General features: G+C 42.5%; 1 protein-coding gene across 6 annotated transcripts in view; it reads left to right on the top strand.

Annotated features, from left to right (window-relative positions):
• Csgalnact1 (chondroitin sulfate N-acetylgalactosaminyltransferase 1) overlaps positions 1-16,655 on the top strand; it is a 336,666-nt gene that overhangs the window by 152,829 nt on the left and 167,182 nt on the right. For 4 of the 6 annotated variants that reach the window (XM_031340000.1, XM_031339996.1, XM_031339997.1 and 1 more), the window contains one exon: positions 2,404-2,552. The exons of 1 other annotated variant lie outside the window; for it this stretch is intronic. The gene's annotated coding sequence lies outside the window, so the exon portion shown is untranslated. Of the gene's footprint in view, positions 1-2,010; positions 2,034-2,403; positions 2,553-16,655 lie in introns of those variants that run through there. One more of the 6 variants, XM_031340001.1, reaches the window with a different exon arrangement.

Here is a 16,655-nt window from a genome sequence, read left to right as displayed (position 1 = left end):
CCCATTTTATTCACACTAAGAAAACAGAGTAAACAGGAATTGGGGCTGGGCCGTAAATCTTCAAGTCTCACATAAAGGGATCCATTTCCTCTACTTTAGGAAGTGAGGCCCTACTTCCTAAAAATTCCGCAACCTTCCCAAGTAGAGTTGAGAGCTGGGGTTAAGTATTTAGATATGTCAGCCCATGGTAGAACATTTCACGTTCAAATCACAACCAGTGTCTACACAGGCAGTGTCAAGTATTGCAAAGAAGCAGGCTTGCTTTTCTCTTCAGCGTTTTTTGGTTATGGAAGGTAAAAACAAAACAAAACAAAACAAAAAAAGAAACCCCTGACTTTACTATATATTCACCATGCAGGTTTCTTAATCTCCTTCTGCATCTCTGTAAAAATGGAAACTATTAATCTGTGTGTGTTGCGGCTATTGAGTGGCTTCCTAAGTGGTGCCCTAGTATGATGAGGGCTCATTGCCTGTGTCTGGCTGAACCCATTCCCTTCTCTTGAGCATATCGAGTTAATCTGAGAATTTTCACTGTGCTGTTTCGTTTCCATCCTGGTCACCGCTCTTGGTTTTGCTGGCAGCTCTACATTCTTGTGTTGTACTTTTTCTTTATTAGCTAGAGAGGATTCCTCTTTGGAGGAACAAGAGGCTGGGGATTGCTAAGGAGACCATGCACTTTCCAGAGCCCAGGAGCAGAGTTTTAATGAGCTCTTTTACTAGGAAAGAAGGAGGAAGCTGAGTTGTTTGTCCTCCGATTCCAACCTGCCTAGTATCAGGGTCTCAAGGCTGGCAGAGTGTGGATGACTTGGTGCATATGAAATGACTGAAGGTGGCTGTTCCAGCCACCGGCGTGAGAGAAGAATGACGGAGTTTATTAATGATCTTGCAGAGCTAGGAGCTGACAGTCTATTTGTTTTCATTATGTAAACCATCGTGGTTTGGGATTATGCAGATTTCCACCCTTTTACTTAGGAGGCAAAGAATATTCATTAAGGATATCAATAAGGACCTTGCCCGTGATTGAGTCTCCGAAGCTGTTCCCCTGCATGCTGAAAGGCAGAAGAGAAAACTTAAGGGGCTGAGAGAGAATGAGAGATTGATTGGAAGGCAAATTATAAACCCATTTCAGCTCTCGGCCCGAAGGCTGGGAAGTAACATTATTTGTTGTCAACAACTCAGATTCAGGTCCAAGTGATTATTCCACGTTGACACTGCTGCCTCTCTGCCAACTGCAGCTCCATTTAGACATAGATTAATTAGGCTGGCAGGGGTGGGAGGGGAGGTGGAGGGAGTTGGGGCTTGGGCTTCGAGAGCTGTGTGGAAACAGGTCACTCTGCCCAGAGTAGTCAATGTTGGAGGTCTGGAGACTTGCCCCCCAGGAAGATGACAACCCACTTTCACTGCTAAAACTGTAGTAAACCAGGGTGAGAGAGTGTGGATAGAAAACAGACTCTACTTCTATAGCAACTGCAGTGTACAGGTCAGTAGACCTTGTTAATGCCAGCGAGGCAAAACAAAACAAAACAAAACAAAAAAACAAAAAAAAGACACCCCCCAAAACAAAACAAAAAAAAAACAAAACAAAACAAAAACAGAAAAACAAGAGCAAAACCCAGCAAAACAGAAAACAACCTTCAAACTCACTTGCTGGCAAGCTGTCCCCATGGTTGAGGGTGGGGGGGACCAGCAAGTCATCTGTAGACTTGAGTGGCTTATCAATCTTTTCTTTGGCCTTGTATAAACCATCTTGGACTTTTTATTATTCCTGCATGTGAAATGGAAATGAAGTGTGTATATACACACATGGATATATTATGACCATTAGTTGAGTTATGAGGCAGACAGAATAAAAATAAGGAAAACTCTTGAGGTGAGCCCCAAGTTAGTTCATTGAGAACAATATATTACAGGCTCCACATGAGGGCCTTAGTGTCTCTCCAGAATCTTTCTTACTGGGAGTCTTTGACCTGAACATCTTCATATTCTGCTTGTATCTCAGCTGACAGCATCTGTTTTGTCAAGGGCTGGGACAGGTGGGGTCCATCCTAAACTCACCCCACGATCCCTTAGCGAGGGCAAGATGTACAGAGAAGGGGCTGGGCAGGGGTTCTTGCCCTCGGGGCTGGGGTGGGGAACCAGATGATAATCAACAGCACCCAGTCTGTCCCCTCTGGCGTCTGTGGCAGGTACCAGTCCCGCCAGCATAGCGTCCCCCCCCGCCCCCCGCCCGGGCTGCAGCAGGCTGGCTTAGTGTTGCGAATGCCCGCGGTGGTCACTGGTAGTACGATTCCCAGAGGGAACCCTTGTAGCGTACGGATTCTTTCCTCTCCAGAAAAAAACTCAGAGGAGGATTTTTCTCTTTTACTGTTAACACTTCATTGCATGGATTTTTTTTTCCTCCAGTGGTGGCGCTGAGCTGAACACGGTGCTAGCAGAAGGGGGCGGTACTTTCCCTCTGGACCCTGACTTGGAAGCCAAGTGCGACTCCAGCGCAGGCACCACCAGAAGCAGATGTGCGAGCGGAGCAGCTGTGCGCCTTTCTTTCTGCCGAGGTTAGCTTGTTTGGGTTTGTTCTTTTCCACGTGAAAGTGCGGTGTTTTGCCTTCCTCTGGCCTCAGCCGGGCTTTCGCGCTTTTAAATATTGAAGGTTTCATTTAAAAGAATATTTTGCATTTTACTTATTAAAAGAGGAAGAGGGGTATATTCTACTGCTTTGTGGGGAGGGGGGTGGGAAGGAGGGCATAATATGTTCAGATGTGTGTTACATACTAAATCACATGCATTTTACCGTTATTAAATCTCACTGTATTTAAAGGATGGAAATTTACAGGGGTTACCTCCCATGTCTTTTCTTCTTAGTATTTTAGACTCCCTTTTCCATTATAAGGAGAGAAGCCAAGATCATTTTTTAGCCTTTAAGGACTTATGCAGCACTTACTCTTGCAGACAAGTGAATCTTTTTGTCGTAGGTGACTTAGAAGGCAAACCTTAAATGGTCTGCATCACTGGGATATCCCAGCTATCTACAAAATATGTTCACTTTACTTTAGTAGTCATACTAATGAAAAGTTATTTAAAGGCATCATTTTTTTTTTAAAGAAGCTCAACTACTTTGCTTTGAATCTCCTCATCCACTGGCAATGATCTCTATTTCAATTTCAAAACTTTATTTCTGTCTTTTTAGAGCACTAATCAATAGCACAACTAGAAGAGCTCCTTAAAAACAAAATAAAACAAAAACAAAAAAACCCTAAACTGTCCACTTAATGGAGAACACAGTTGGGACAGAATATTAACCTTTCTGAAACAGTCATTCGGCAGCCAAATGGGTACAGTGATTTTTGATCAAGTTAAAGTAAAATGGTTTGGGAAGATGAATCACCCTTGTAATATCCCTTGGGGTGTTCATTAGAGCGATTTGAGAATTGCTTCCTTATGAATATATACTCTTGCTCTAGGCCTTGGGGATAATTGTAATATTTCTGATAGCTTGTTTTGCTCTTGTAAGCAATAATTTTGGGTTTTCTTACTATAAGACATTTAAATACAATGGGCAAGATTAATGTTTACGAGATTAAGTCCAGAACTTGAGAGATGGAGGCAGGAGAATTAGGAGTTCAGGGTCATCCTCATCTACCCGTCACGGTCCAGGCCAGCATGGTCTATAGGAGATCTTGCCTCAATACGAACAGGAGCCCTGGAGACATCATCAACACTGGGGAGAGAATGGGAACTTGTGCCCATACTTCGTGTTTTCATCAGTGAAGCCTCCCCCCCACCCCCGCCTCCCAGTTTTCTTAGAAATACAAATGAAAAGTACACCCAGAAATGAAGGCAGGAGAGCTGTACCTGGCAGATATGTTTGTCTTTGACAAGCGCTGCTTCCTCTTTAACACATTTTAACAGAGGTTTTGTTTATGCTTTTGCATTATTTACCATGGAGGTGGGGCAGGGGTCTAGCATTGTTATCCTGATTAAGATAAGAGGATGGAAGTTAAGATCCCTGACTTGATTTTACATTATTGCACTAGGAAGGTAGAAAACGTGGAATTTTAAGAGGGACCACATTTGAGTTGTCAATAATAGAAAACATATAAACAACCTCAGCCAAGAGTGAGCAACAGGAACACAACTGGAGATTGTGTCTTGACAAGTTCTTTAAGAAACAAGTCAAGGGGCTGTGAAGACTGATGACCAACTTCAGGGCACAAGAACGCCTCTCACCTTGAGTCTTAGGATGCTTAAGGTTTTCAAGAATAACTTGGGTGGTGTAAAGGAGAACACTGGCATTTAAAAATCACACGTGCTGTAACTGTTAACGACTTGAGATGATAGCAAAAAAGGGGCCAGGGTGAAAATTAGCTGTGAGGCAATCAAAAGCTGATCAAAGTCTATGTGGGTAAAGGCAAATGTCTACGTTCTAAAGCTGTTGGGTAGTGAGACGGGACAGAAGAAGAGGGGAGGCTGTAGTCCATACATTGGCTACGAAGATCAGTTATAATTCTGTTGGAACCTAGTACAGCAACGGGAGATATTGCCCAGGAAGTAGGAGGCCTGGTAGGTAAGCACTAGCTTGAGTTGTCAGCTGCTGCTCCTCACTGTTACTAACCCAGGCTTGAACATCTGGCAGTAGTGATGGGCAGTGCTCCACATAGCATGGGGCTGCTAATCATGGAATCCCATGTGGAAGGCATTAGTTCTTGTTCCAGACATTTAATAGCACCAGGCCAATGCACATTTTATAGCAGAAATATCCTTGTGTCCTGTATGATTTTTTTTTCTTCTTGTTGTGGTGGTATAACATCTTAAGAGAGGAAGGACCGATTTTGGCCCATAGTTCAGGGCATACATTCTATCAGGGTGGTGAGGGTATGGTGGTGGGAACTGTTCTGGCTGTTGCTGTAGGAGTAGATGGTTATATCATAGAGGCAGTCAAGAAGCCGAGAACTGGGGCAGGAACTTGAGAGGTTTATAGCCCATAACCCTCTCTTCTAGGGAATCTAAATCAAGATTCTATAGCCAAAAGGTCCCACAACTTCCCAGAATAGCACTAGTTGGTGACCAAGTATTCAAACACATGAGCGGATGGGGACATTGCACAATCAAACCACACTTAACTCCTACACACCTTCATCCTAGAGCCTGCCCCAACATGGTCTCCTCTCAGTGAATTAACTCTTGCCACAGTTGTATCCTCACTTGGTACTTGCTGCAGCTCGCTGATGCATTTCCTGAATCTGAGTTTCCATACCCATAATCTCCTTCTTCCAGAGGGAGAACTGCTCTTTTCTCTGAGTGCTGCCTATACCCCTGCTCACACTTTCATGCTCCTGGTCTGTTTTCCTACCTTCTGAGCCCTTCTTTTGTTCATTCCTTCTCTCCTCACTGTAACTGTTTGAAGCTGTTGACCTCCACGCTATTCTTCCTACTGGGGTGCTGCCCTAACTCCTCGGGGAACTGTTACTCAGCCTTTAAAGCTTACCCCACAGCAGTCCACGCAGCTAAGCATCCTGCATTGACATTGCTTAGCTCTGCCAACCAGGTTATGGCTCCTGCTTGGTGCCAAATGAAGGGTGGATGGAAGGGTAGTGAAGGGCTACCTCATACCTGAACATGTTTCCTCGCATTGTATTTTCTTGACACCTTTGTTGTGTCTCATCCTGGTGAGACATAAATAAGCACCTACTTATCCTAGGCAAAACTGCAGTGACAGAACACACAGTTGCTTCCATCCAAGTCTTGCTTGGTGAACCAATGAGTTTATTGGAGTGACTTATAGGGATGAGGGTGAGAGGTCACATACAGGACCGTGGTGACTCATATGCAGCTACATCACCAAAAAAGCCCACCCCAGGAAGAGTGATGACTCAGAGAAGCTACATCCTGGTGGTTTCCTGTACAAGTAGCAGTCGTCTCCATGGAAGAGGCCTCTCCCTCAGCAATTGCTTACTGTTTACATAACCTTATGGAGGGAGAATTGTGAATTTTATAAATTTATGAGTTTCCCAGGTCTGGTAAATTTCCATAGTTTTTGTTTGTTTTTGTTTTGTTTCTTACTCTTACGAGCCCCTGTCATGCCTCCAAGAGAGACTGTTTCAGTTCTAAGGAAATATTTATGTCACACCTGTTTACATTCTGTTCACTGGGATATCATTTCCACTGTTTACACAATGCTATTCTGAACTCACCCTGTCTTTTCTTACTTCAGTGGTTCAGCTTTTCCAATAGTGTCTTGGGAACAGAGATTCTGTTTGTAGATATCTAATCTTGTAAGTCTTTGCTGGTCTCCTACAAGTTCATAAAACACAAACACCAAGTAGCATATTAGAAATAAGTATAACTATGTACTTCAAGGTGACATTGTCACAGTCTATGCTGTATGCCAGAATATAATCCTGGGAGATTATATCACTTGAGGGCTGGAAAGATGGCTCAGTGGGTAAAGGGTACTTATGTGGCACAAGTATCCCACATAAGACTAGGCATGAAACTTTATGGACCTCCAACACTAAAATTTTCTGGCTAGCGAGTCTAGCTAATGGAGCAAGTTCTAGGTTCAATGAAATGCACTGTGTCAAAAAGCAAAAGAGGGAACAATAGAGGACGATACTCAAAGTTCAGAGTGGGCTATGCAGATGATGTGTGTCTCCTACTAGACGCATCACTTACTCCAGTTGGCACTGGATTGGGTCTTGCTTTTCGTCTTTCCCTTTCTGTCTGGGGGTTACTTCTTAATGCTCCCATTCCATCAGGTTAATTTCCTGCTCTAATGTGAGTGTCACCATGCATGTGTGGAGGCCAGAGGGTGACTCCCCAGAGCTTGTTATAATCCAGCATGTGGGCCCTAGGGATCAAAGTCAAGTTGTTAGGGGAGGATAACCATGTCACACTCACCTCCAGGGCTTGTTCTGATCCTATCTGTGGCACTTGTCTCCCTCTGTATGTGTAAGTGTGTGTGTGTGTGTGTGTGTGTGTGTGTGTGTGTGCACTCGTGCATGTGAGCATGTGTGTGTGTATTCGTGTATGTATGTGCACATGTGGGTATCACAATGCATTTGTGGAGGTCAGAGAACAACTTGTCAGAGCTAGTTCTAATCCATCATGTGCACTTTAGGGATCAAAGTCGGGTTGTTAGTGCTGGTGCTTGCACCACCTCAGTAGAAGAGGAATTTATTAGGGTAGTATCCCACAAAAGCAGGAAGAAGTTTAAAAGAATCACAATCTCAAGATTTACAGCAGAAGTGACTTGTCCCATCACATGTGTTTCTAACTTTCAAAAGCATATGAATAGCCAACCTTATTCCAAGTGCATAGGAGTATCTTGTCTCATGACAGGGATGACTGACTTAAACGCTATCACATGGTTATGTAATATTTAACTCTTATGATAATGTCCTTGCAGTGAGTAGAATTAAAGCCCTTCCCTATAGCTTTGGAAAAGGTGTTTCAGTACTAATTTGAGTTAAGCCTAATGATAGATTGAAGATTGTACCTAGGTGTGTATTAGCTGGGTATGTGTGTGCCACCTTCCCGGGGAGACAAGATTGCTTAATCTTAATCTTCGAGACTAAGTAAGAAAGGGTCAGTCAATAATCTGAAAAAGACATTGGCTGGGGTGTAGGGCAGTGTTGGGGATGATCTGCATTAGATTTGATGTGATGAGTACATTGGAGCACAGGGGTGTTTCCATCAAAAGGCCATGTAACCCTGCTGAGAGAGGGCACCATTAGGTATCTGACCATTCTCTATGTGCACCAAGGCAACTATGACAGCAGGGCAAAGGAGGGGGGACTAGAGAATGGAGAAGCATGGCTGCAGGAGAGAGGAATTGAGGAGGGCCTTGCTGTAGCCTGGAGCGGTGAGTAAGGACTAGAGAGCAAACCAGAGGTTATGCAGGAGGAGAAGACAGGAGAACGTGAGCATGGAGCAGCAGAGTTGAAGGCTAACTTGTTAAGCCAATTGCCAGGCAGTGCTGTTCACACTGTCGGTTTTCAGTTTTGTTTTCTTTTTTTATTAGCTGTGTGGTCTTGAGGGTGATAGGCCCTGTTGAGTACAATATTACATCATTAGTGCCATGATGCCGGAACATAATAGGTGTGGCAAATACTTAGCGTATCACAATTACTAGGGATAAGTAATAAGTGGAGCCCCCTGCTCTTCTAATTGGGATGGTGGCAAAATGCACAACAAAGGCCTGGAATCTTCAATCAATGTCAAGTTGTGTCTGTTTTCTTTCTTGCTTCCTTTGGTAATCTCTATCTTCATTTCTCATTTTTTTTTCATGAATAAAATCATGGAGGAAACTGGAGATAAAAGAAGGTGACATGAATGAAAGGAAATACTTCATGGTGACAGTAAAAACTGCAGCAGGGAAGCAAGGTTTTGTTCTTCTGTGCACTATATTTCAAACGTTTCATGTTAAATAACAAATCCATAAATAATGGGCTCTAAGGTTGTACGTCTACCCATCCGTGTCCATTTTGGATGCATTTGAGTAGTTTCTTTCTCTTCAGGGCCCCTGAAGGCATTATCCCACCATTTTCCTTTGACTACATTTCTGCTCTTTTAAAGTAGGGAGCCTGTTCCCAACGTTTTGCACTTGAATACTTTGGTAGTTTGGTGCTGTGACAGTTGCTGGGTTGTTCTAAATAAGAGACCTCTTGGCTATCACTTCTTAGCTGAGTAAGCCAGTGCATGTTTCTAAAATCCTCCACACTGCAGCATCTCTATATGCAAATGGCATTGAATGGTACCGTTGGAGGTGTAAGAATTGAGATTGCCAATTGGAAAATGCCTGCCTGGCACACAGTAGGCAAGCGGTAGGCTGTTATCTGTATTAACTTATGCGATGTGAATTTTCTCACTCTTTAAAGTTGAAATGGTATTTTGATCATTGATTCTTTCCTTTCCCTTCTTAAGCTTACATACTTGAAATAATCTGTTTATTCATAACTTTAACAAAAATAACCTGGATCTCAACCAACGGTGGGCAGACATTGTCCTGGAGACTGGAGGTGCAGGAGGAATGAGGTGCACTTGTCTTCAAGGAGTGTTCTGAAGGGACAGATAGGGAAGGAGCTTGTTTTTAATACAAAGTTGAGGAGCCTAGGGGTGGGGAAGAACCTATGGGCTCAATTCCCTATGTTTCTTAAGCCAAATTCCTAGGGAGTGTGTAATGAGCTAAGTAGATGAGCAGGCACTGCAGGTAGCTTTTAACTCCATGTGTCCTTTTCTTTGTGTTTGAGTCTATAGACTTTCCTTGCTTATAACCCATAAACAAATCTAGAGAGTACTTTATGGAACAAACCATTGTTCCTTAGGTATGACTTTGGGGCTGCAGTTTCCCAGGGTGGGAGCTGGAAGCAGAAAGCCATAGTTCAGCCCTTCGTCTAATGTATAGTCAGTTGTCTTCATAGGTAGTAGAGAACCTTGGGAGCCCTTTGCTGCATTCAGCATCACAATACAGAACCACTGGGAGGTCATGTGGTCCTGTCCACAGGGATACCAGGATGATTTTGACTACACATCCATGTGGCAAGCCCTAGCCATCATGTGTCCTTTCAGGACATTATGGTAGGATGGCTCTTCTCAGGCTTGACATCAGTAGTCCTTTCCCTAGCTCTGTGGCTATATGCCACAGGTGAGGACTGACAGTCTGCTCTATATGATGTGGTGCTACCACACTGGACTACAGCAGACTTTCTGTCAAGACCGTGGAGTTCTGGTCTTATTTTGTTAAGCTTTTGGCTTCTTGCACTCAACTATCACATGTGTATCACTTTCAGTTTGAACCTATTTTCTTTGGATATAATTTCCAATGACAGGAACTTTCCAAGTTAAGAGTAGTACAAATAATTTTCACACACTCTTTACTCAGTTAACCCATAGTTAGCATTTTGTACCATTTTGTCCTTCACTGTGCTTTTCCCTCTGTGCCCTGTGTATATAACACACACACAAAATATAGTCATTTTTAAACCACATGAGAACAAGTGTATATATCATAGACCTTTACCCTAAATATCCAACGTGTAACTTCCGAATTACAAGGCAAGTCCCTCACGTAACAACAGTGCAGTTTTAGTATCAACAAACCTAACACTTATTTAGATTTGCCTGATTTCCTGTCTATGTTCCAGTTTTTTATATTAATGCAATAATGACCTTTATTTATTTATTTATTTATTTATTTGCTTTTTTCTCTTCAAGTACCAGGATCAGGTATTGCCTTTCATCGCCACGTCTCTGTGCTCCTTTAATCTGAAACATTATCAGAGCTTCTCTTCATCTTTGTGAAATGTTTTTGAAGAACATAATCTTTTGTTCTTTTTATATCGCGAACATGCGGTAATGCAGCTACCTACACCAAACAAAACAAACTGTTAGTGTCAGATGGAAACTGATTGGGAGGAGGAAGGGGAACAGAGGAAGGGAGGAAGAAAGGAAGGGGAAAGGATAGTTCGGGGGATGAATATTGTAAAAAAGTATTACATACAGACATGTAAAAATTTACAAATAAGAGAACAAAGTTGAAGAAAGGAAGTTCTGCACTTTAGATGTGTGAGGCACATACGTTCATTTAGGCTCTGCATCTCTAGCAGGAAATCTCCTTGGCAGTGATGGCGGTTAGCCAAGTGCCACATCTGGAGTCACATGATGTCCATCTGTCTCTTATTACAATATTAATTATCTTAATTCATGTCTGATTTCTTTTCTATGTAGTAACCATCTTTCTCCTTAAACTAATAAGAAACAGGTTGTTTATTTTATTCCCCCATCTCTATCTTTTAATACCCATCAGGCAGTCAGTTATCACCCACCCAGTGAAGTTAGCATTCTTAAAGCCCCCTCTTTACAATTACGATGTCTGGCTTAGAGTGAAGCTCTCACCTAATCTTATTATGTGGTGAGAGCTCAGGTAGGGAAACAAGCAGAATGAACATAAAGGGTTGAAAGCCCTAATGAAGCTATTGCTGGGCTGTACTGAATGCTTGTTTGGTATCATAGTGATTTATTCCGAATTGCCTGTATTCGGGGGTTCATAATGAAAATTTGCAGTTTTACAACTATGAAAAACATGCTTTAGCTTGCTGTTGGAGATTAGTGTATATTTCAGTTTCTCTTCCTTCAACCCTTGGTACCTCCAGCAGCAAAACATGGCTGTAGCCACACGTGGAGAGACAGTGCTTCTATGACTTCATGAGGGGCCCAGGAGCAGGTGTCTTTGGCAAACATCTACTGTTTGAAAATGAGAATCTCTTGGTTTTTGCCCTATTTTGAGGATGAAGCAATAGGTGTCAGGGGTTGGACATTCTTAAATTTGTTGATTCATGCTGCTACTATCATTTCACTGACTTTCACAGTATTTCTCAACTCAAAGAAACATCTGTTCTTAAAATATCTAATCAAGTCTGTGAGTCATAAGATTTTATGGGCCAATAACGTAGTAGTGGCTGCTTGAAAAAATAAGCAAACAAAAGATATCAGTTCGATGTCACTCTTCTGAGACAATTCCTTAATAACGGGAGATGGCATCCCTTAAGGAAGATAGATGGCTCATCCCAAACCTCCTCACTTCATGCGGATGTTTCTTTTTGTTACAGAAACTTCCCAGCATTGTGTGACAAAACTTTTCCTGGTAAGATGTAACACAGGCATCTACTCACCCCAGACATACAAACCACAGCAGACTAAAGTATGAATAACACCAAAGTCCAATTGGTGAACCAATGAATTTTAGTAGAGTTACAGGAATATGGGCGGTAGTGACAGGAGCAGAAGACAACCATATCACCAGGGCGTACCCCAACATGGGTGACAGCTCACAAAAGCTGGGAAACATGGAGCACACAGCACATCCTGCAGATAGCTTGACCTGTGGGAGACTGTCCTTTCCAGGTGCCTCATGATGTCAGTCTAAATCTCTCCCAGGAAGCTCAGCTGGCTTATGCTTTTTCCACACAGCTGATCTCATCTCAGAGTGGATTTTCTCCTGAGACTTCTTTGCAGCTTGGCTTCACTTTGCCTGAGGTGGGCGCTCTCTCTGTCTCTCTCTGTCTCTCTGTCTTTGTCTCTGTCTGTCTCTCTGTCTGTCTCTGTCTCTCTCTGTGTCTCTGTCTCTGTCTCTGTCTCTCTCTGTCTCTCTCTGTCTCTGTCTCTGTCTCTCTCTCTCTCTCTCTCTCTCTCTCTCTCTCTTTCTCTCTTTCTCTCTGTATTATTGAATAATCTAGCAGGGAGTTGCTGACTGAATCTGGTCAGTTTCCGGGACTTCCTGAAGCTATTTTGAGAGGTTTAGCTTCCTGCTTTAGGAGTTTCCTGCAGGATGGAATCTCTGCAGGTTGTAATCTCTGAAGAAACTATTATACTATATCCAGGGAGAAGTTTTTCAAAGCTCTGGTGCCATCAAAGAGAATGAAGTTCGTTGTAATTTTATGAGCATAAAGTTTTATAGCTGGTAGCTGTCATGGCATCCAGCAGATGGCCAACATCACTACACTTTAGTTAAAATTCAAAATATTCCAAAGTACCATTGTGTCACACCATTGATGCCTTGGGTGTCGTAGAACACAGTTTGGATAATGGTTTAGGTAAAATCTTTTGGGGGCATATTCTATCATCCATATCTTTCAGTGACTCAAATATGTGTGGTATAGGTTAGGGACATTACCACTGTCAGAAGAGATAAGGCCTCCACACATGCATAGAAGGCAGAAATGATAACATATGCTATTGCCAATTGCTGAGATAACTGGTAGAATGTAGAAATATCTTCTTCCATGTAGATGTCAGCCAGAGGGATCTGACTGTGGTCTCTCCAATGGTGCTCTATTGTGTACTGCTGAGTAAGAAAGAGAATAATGGCTATTTCTCTCTGTCGTTGATAGGTTGAGATGTTCTTACTTGACATTTTTTGTTTGGTGCACTTTTTATTTGGTCCTTCCCGAAGGCACTCATTTTCTTTGGATTAATGATTTGTTTGTAAAACATTTCGGCATTATTCACTTCAGACTTTGAAAGAGTGTGGTGCATTTAATAAGAAACTAGGATTATAGTAAGATTTATGCCTATTCCTAACAAGAGGCAATTGCTATAAATTAGCTGGGTTCTAGTAGAAACCTGATATGTTGATGTGATAATTTTGATTTTATGTCTTTGAGCATCAGCTATGGAAAGACTCCTCAAAGGAGGTTTTTTGAACATTTTTAGCAGTCTTAGCATGCTACCTAAGAGTAGCTACCTTACCCAGCCTGCAGCCTTCAGAGGCAAGGGTCTTGGTGGATATTCTCTCCATCACAGCACCTGAGTGCACAGATCAAGGAACAGAAAAGCTCCAGTTGCAGGGCAATTCTTCAAAGGGTGAGGTGACTCGGGATTCAGAAAAAGAACCGGATGTCAACAGATCTTGGCTCTTATAATCTCCTGGACTCCAGGTCAAGTTTGTCACTATGACATGTAGGGAATTCAGCATTTCTGACCCACTCCAATATCAGGTCACAAAATGCCCTTTCTCTCCCATTAATCTCATGCTCTACTAATAATGCCTGTGCTGGAGTCAGAGTCTAACTCACTCTTTGGTTAATGATGAGAACACTGAGGTTCAGAGACATATATATATGTGTATATATATATATACACATATATATATACGCACACACACACTATATATATATATATATAGTGTGTGTGTGTGTGCGTGTGTGTCACTGGGGCAGGAACCTGACCTGTGTCTCAAATCAAGCCTTTAAAGTAGTTCTTTCCAGGCTCAACAGTTGAAGATTTTTTGTGATCAAAGAGACAGATGGATTCTGACAGGGAGCCTGCAAGGAAGTTGAAGTAGCAGTTGCTAAATATTTGGATTCATCATAGATCTGGAATGAAAGCTTCACCAGGGCAAGGCCTTGCGTCTACCATTTGCTGCAGTAACTTCAATGCCCAAACACAGCCTGGGGTTTAGGGACTCAGTGAATTAGTCAACATAACACACAGTGGATGATAATTTATTTTATGACAGTTATTTATACTTAGATAATCAATATGCCTACAGGGAAGAAGTATTGAATTCTTTCTAACTTGTATAGATGAGCTTTAGTTCATAATTTACTAAAATGAAACAACAAACCAAAATATTAATGCCTGTAAGAATCCCCATCAGCAATAAAGTTATACTGAAAGAATAATTAGGATGGTCATATTTTTTGAGAGATCTAGGTATTGTTTTTAGTTTTGTGTATGTGTGTGAGGCTGTGTGAGTTCATGTGCACCAGGTGTGTGCAAGTAGGCAGAGGGCACTGGATCCCCTAGAACTAGAGTTACATAGTTGGAAGCTACCTGATGTGGGTTCTGGGAACTGAACCCCCAGTTCTCTCCAAGAAGAGTATGTGTTGTTAACTCTGATCCATCTCTCCAGCCCCCAGTAATCTTGTTGTCACTAACTGAATACCTTGCCTATGGTACTTTGTGTATGTATGTGTGTATATATTTTAATATAATATCTTCATTTGTTCTTTGAAAATTTGATATATGCACACAATACACTTTGATTATTTTCTTCCTTTAAATCCTCCCAAACTTCATGTCCTCTTTAAAAAAATAACTAACCCTTTGAGTGATGCCTATAAGGTGTGGTACTGTGCACTACTAGGTACTACCCCTAAGGAAGCTGACAGCCGACTCTTTTCTCCTTGCTATATATTTTAATACTGGTCAGCCCCATAGGAGCTCACAGAGACTAAGCCACAACCAAGAGTACACAGGGAGGGACTCATGGCTCCAGCCGTGTATGTAGCAGAGGATGGCCTTGTGGGACATCAATGAGTGGAGAGGCCCTTGGTCCTGTGAAGGCATGATTCCCCAGTATAGGGGAATACCAGGACAGGGAAGCAGGAGTGGGTGGGTTAGTGAAAAGGGGTTCAGAGGCAAGGGGAGGGGGTATGGGATGGGGGGTTTTGGAGGGGAAATGAGGAAAGGGGATAAAGTGTGAAATGTAAGTAAAGAAAATATCTAATAAAAAACCTAATAAAAAAAAAAGGAAAAAATGCTGGTCATAACGGAATGCAGATATGAAATGGATTGTAGAGTCCTCTTTCAATTGTGTTGAACATTTGCAATTTTGACTCCCTCTTAAGGAAAACATAAGAAGACAGCCTGTCCGTGATACTTAGGGCATTGTATGACCTTGGCATTGGAAGGTACCATTCCTCTGCCTCTCTGCCGTGGAGCATGAACAAGAAATCCTTGCTAGTTAGGGTATACAGCACTCGGGGCATCTACATCATCTCAATGTCAGGAGGAATTTTCAAGACTGAGCGACGGCTGACAATACGAATCACCTGGTAACTTTATCCCATCAGCTAATGTGTGTCTAGTTTCATTTCTGTTACTTTGGTTGTTTCTATGAGGAGTGAACCATGCAAGTGCTAATCTGTTTGGAGGACCTTCATAGGAGGAACTGGATCCTCTCACCTCTTGGTTCTGAACCGGTCCGCAAACGGAGGCAGTTTCTTTTCTTTTTTCACAAATTGCTCTTGGGATCCTACAGAGAGTGCATAGTGAAATCCAAAGGGCAGGAATGTGACCATAATTTTAAATGAATATTTTCACCATGCTGCCCTTCCAGGAAACTGGTAGCGGTAACTAATGAGGGGTCATTACATTATATTGCCAATGGTGTCCTCCAGGGATGGCCAGGGTTGTGGAAGCTTTCCAGAAGTGTTTTATGGGCAGATGAATTTGGCAATAACTTACAATGGGTTCTCTCATCCTAAGGTAGGATGTGACATACCTTAGCCCATAAAAGTCTGGAGAATTCTAAAGGAAAGGTAGATGCATTCTTTAACTGCTCTCCAGATTTCCTCTGCGCCTTTCTAGAATGATGTATGTTTTTTACTTTCTTAATAAACCCTTCCCAGCAGCCTTCAAGCTGTGCTGCCTGGTGGGAAGCCAGGCTCTGAGGTTGAACTGCCTCTCACTAGCTGTAAACTGACAGCTTTTCTCTTTGACTCGGACCTTTCAGAAGACACAGCTGTAAAGGCACGCCCAGAGACCCTGTCCATCTGTCTAGGGCTGGTGCTGCCTACGTACAATCTTGGTGCACAAAGCAGTATTGATTGATGTTGGGTGCTGCAATAGAGAGAGAAGCTCAGCAAGATGCTAAGCTTCATTTTCTGAAGGAGCAGAGGTGGGTATGGCCTCTTGGGGAAGACTGACACCCAGCAAGGTCACTCCAGTTACTTTACTCAAATATCATGCAAGGTTAATTGGGGCTGGGAAAGGTTCCAGCAACCAAAGTTATCTTGCCCTTTGCTGCTCATGAGAGCAGACAACCCACGCCGATCTCAGTCCCTTTTGACCATAGCTAGCCATAATCAAAAAGTAAGAACTCCAGGTTTGCCAGGAGTGTGCAGCTGCAAGCTCTCACACAGCACGAAGTGCAGACCTTCCAGACAGGCATTTCTTCAAGGTTCTAACAGTCTTATAGTAATTTCTCAGCCTTTACTGATTGACCCACAGAGAGCAAAAGCTCTGATGTCATTTCATGCAATGACAGACACAAACACTTTACTATACATTTTATTTAAAGGCAGCCGTTAAGGCTTTACTATACATATCACCACACAGCAGGTGTTTTTTTTTTTTTTGGTTTTTTTTTTTTTTTT

Source organism: Mastomys coucha, unplaced genomic scaffold (genome assembly GCF_008632895.1).
Source record: "Mastomys coucha isolate ucsf_1 unplaced genomic scaffold, UCSF_Mcou_1 pScaffold22, whole genome shotgun sequence".
Taxonomy (NCBI): Eukaryota; Metazoa; Chordata; class Mammalia; order Rodentia; family Muridae; genus Mastomys; species Mastomys coucha.
Note: the sequence above shows the minus strand (reverse complement) of the source record. Positions and strands in the feature narration are given on the sequence as shown.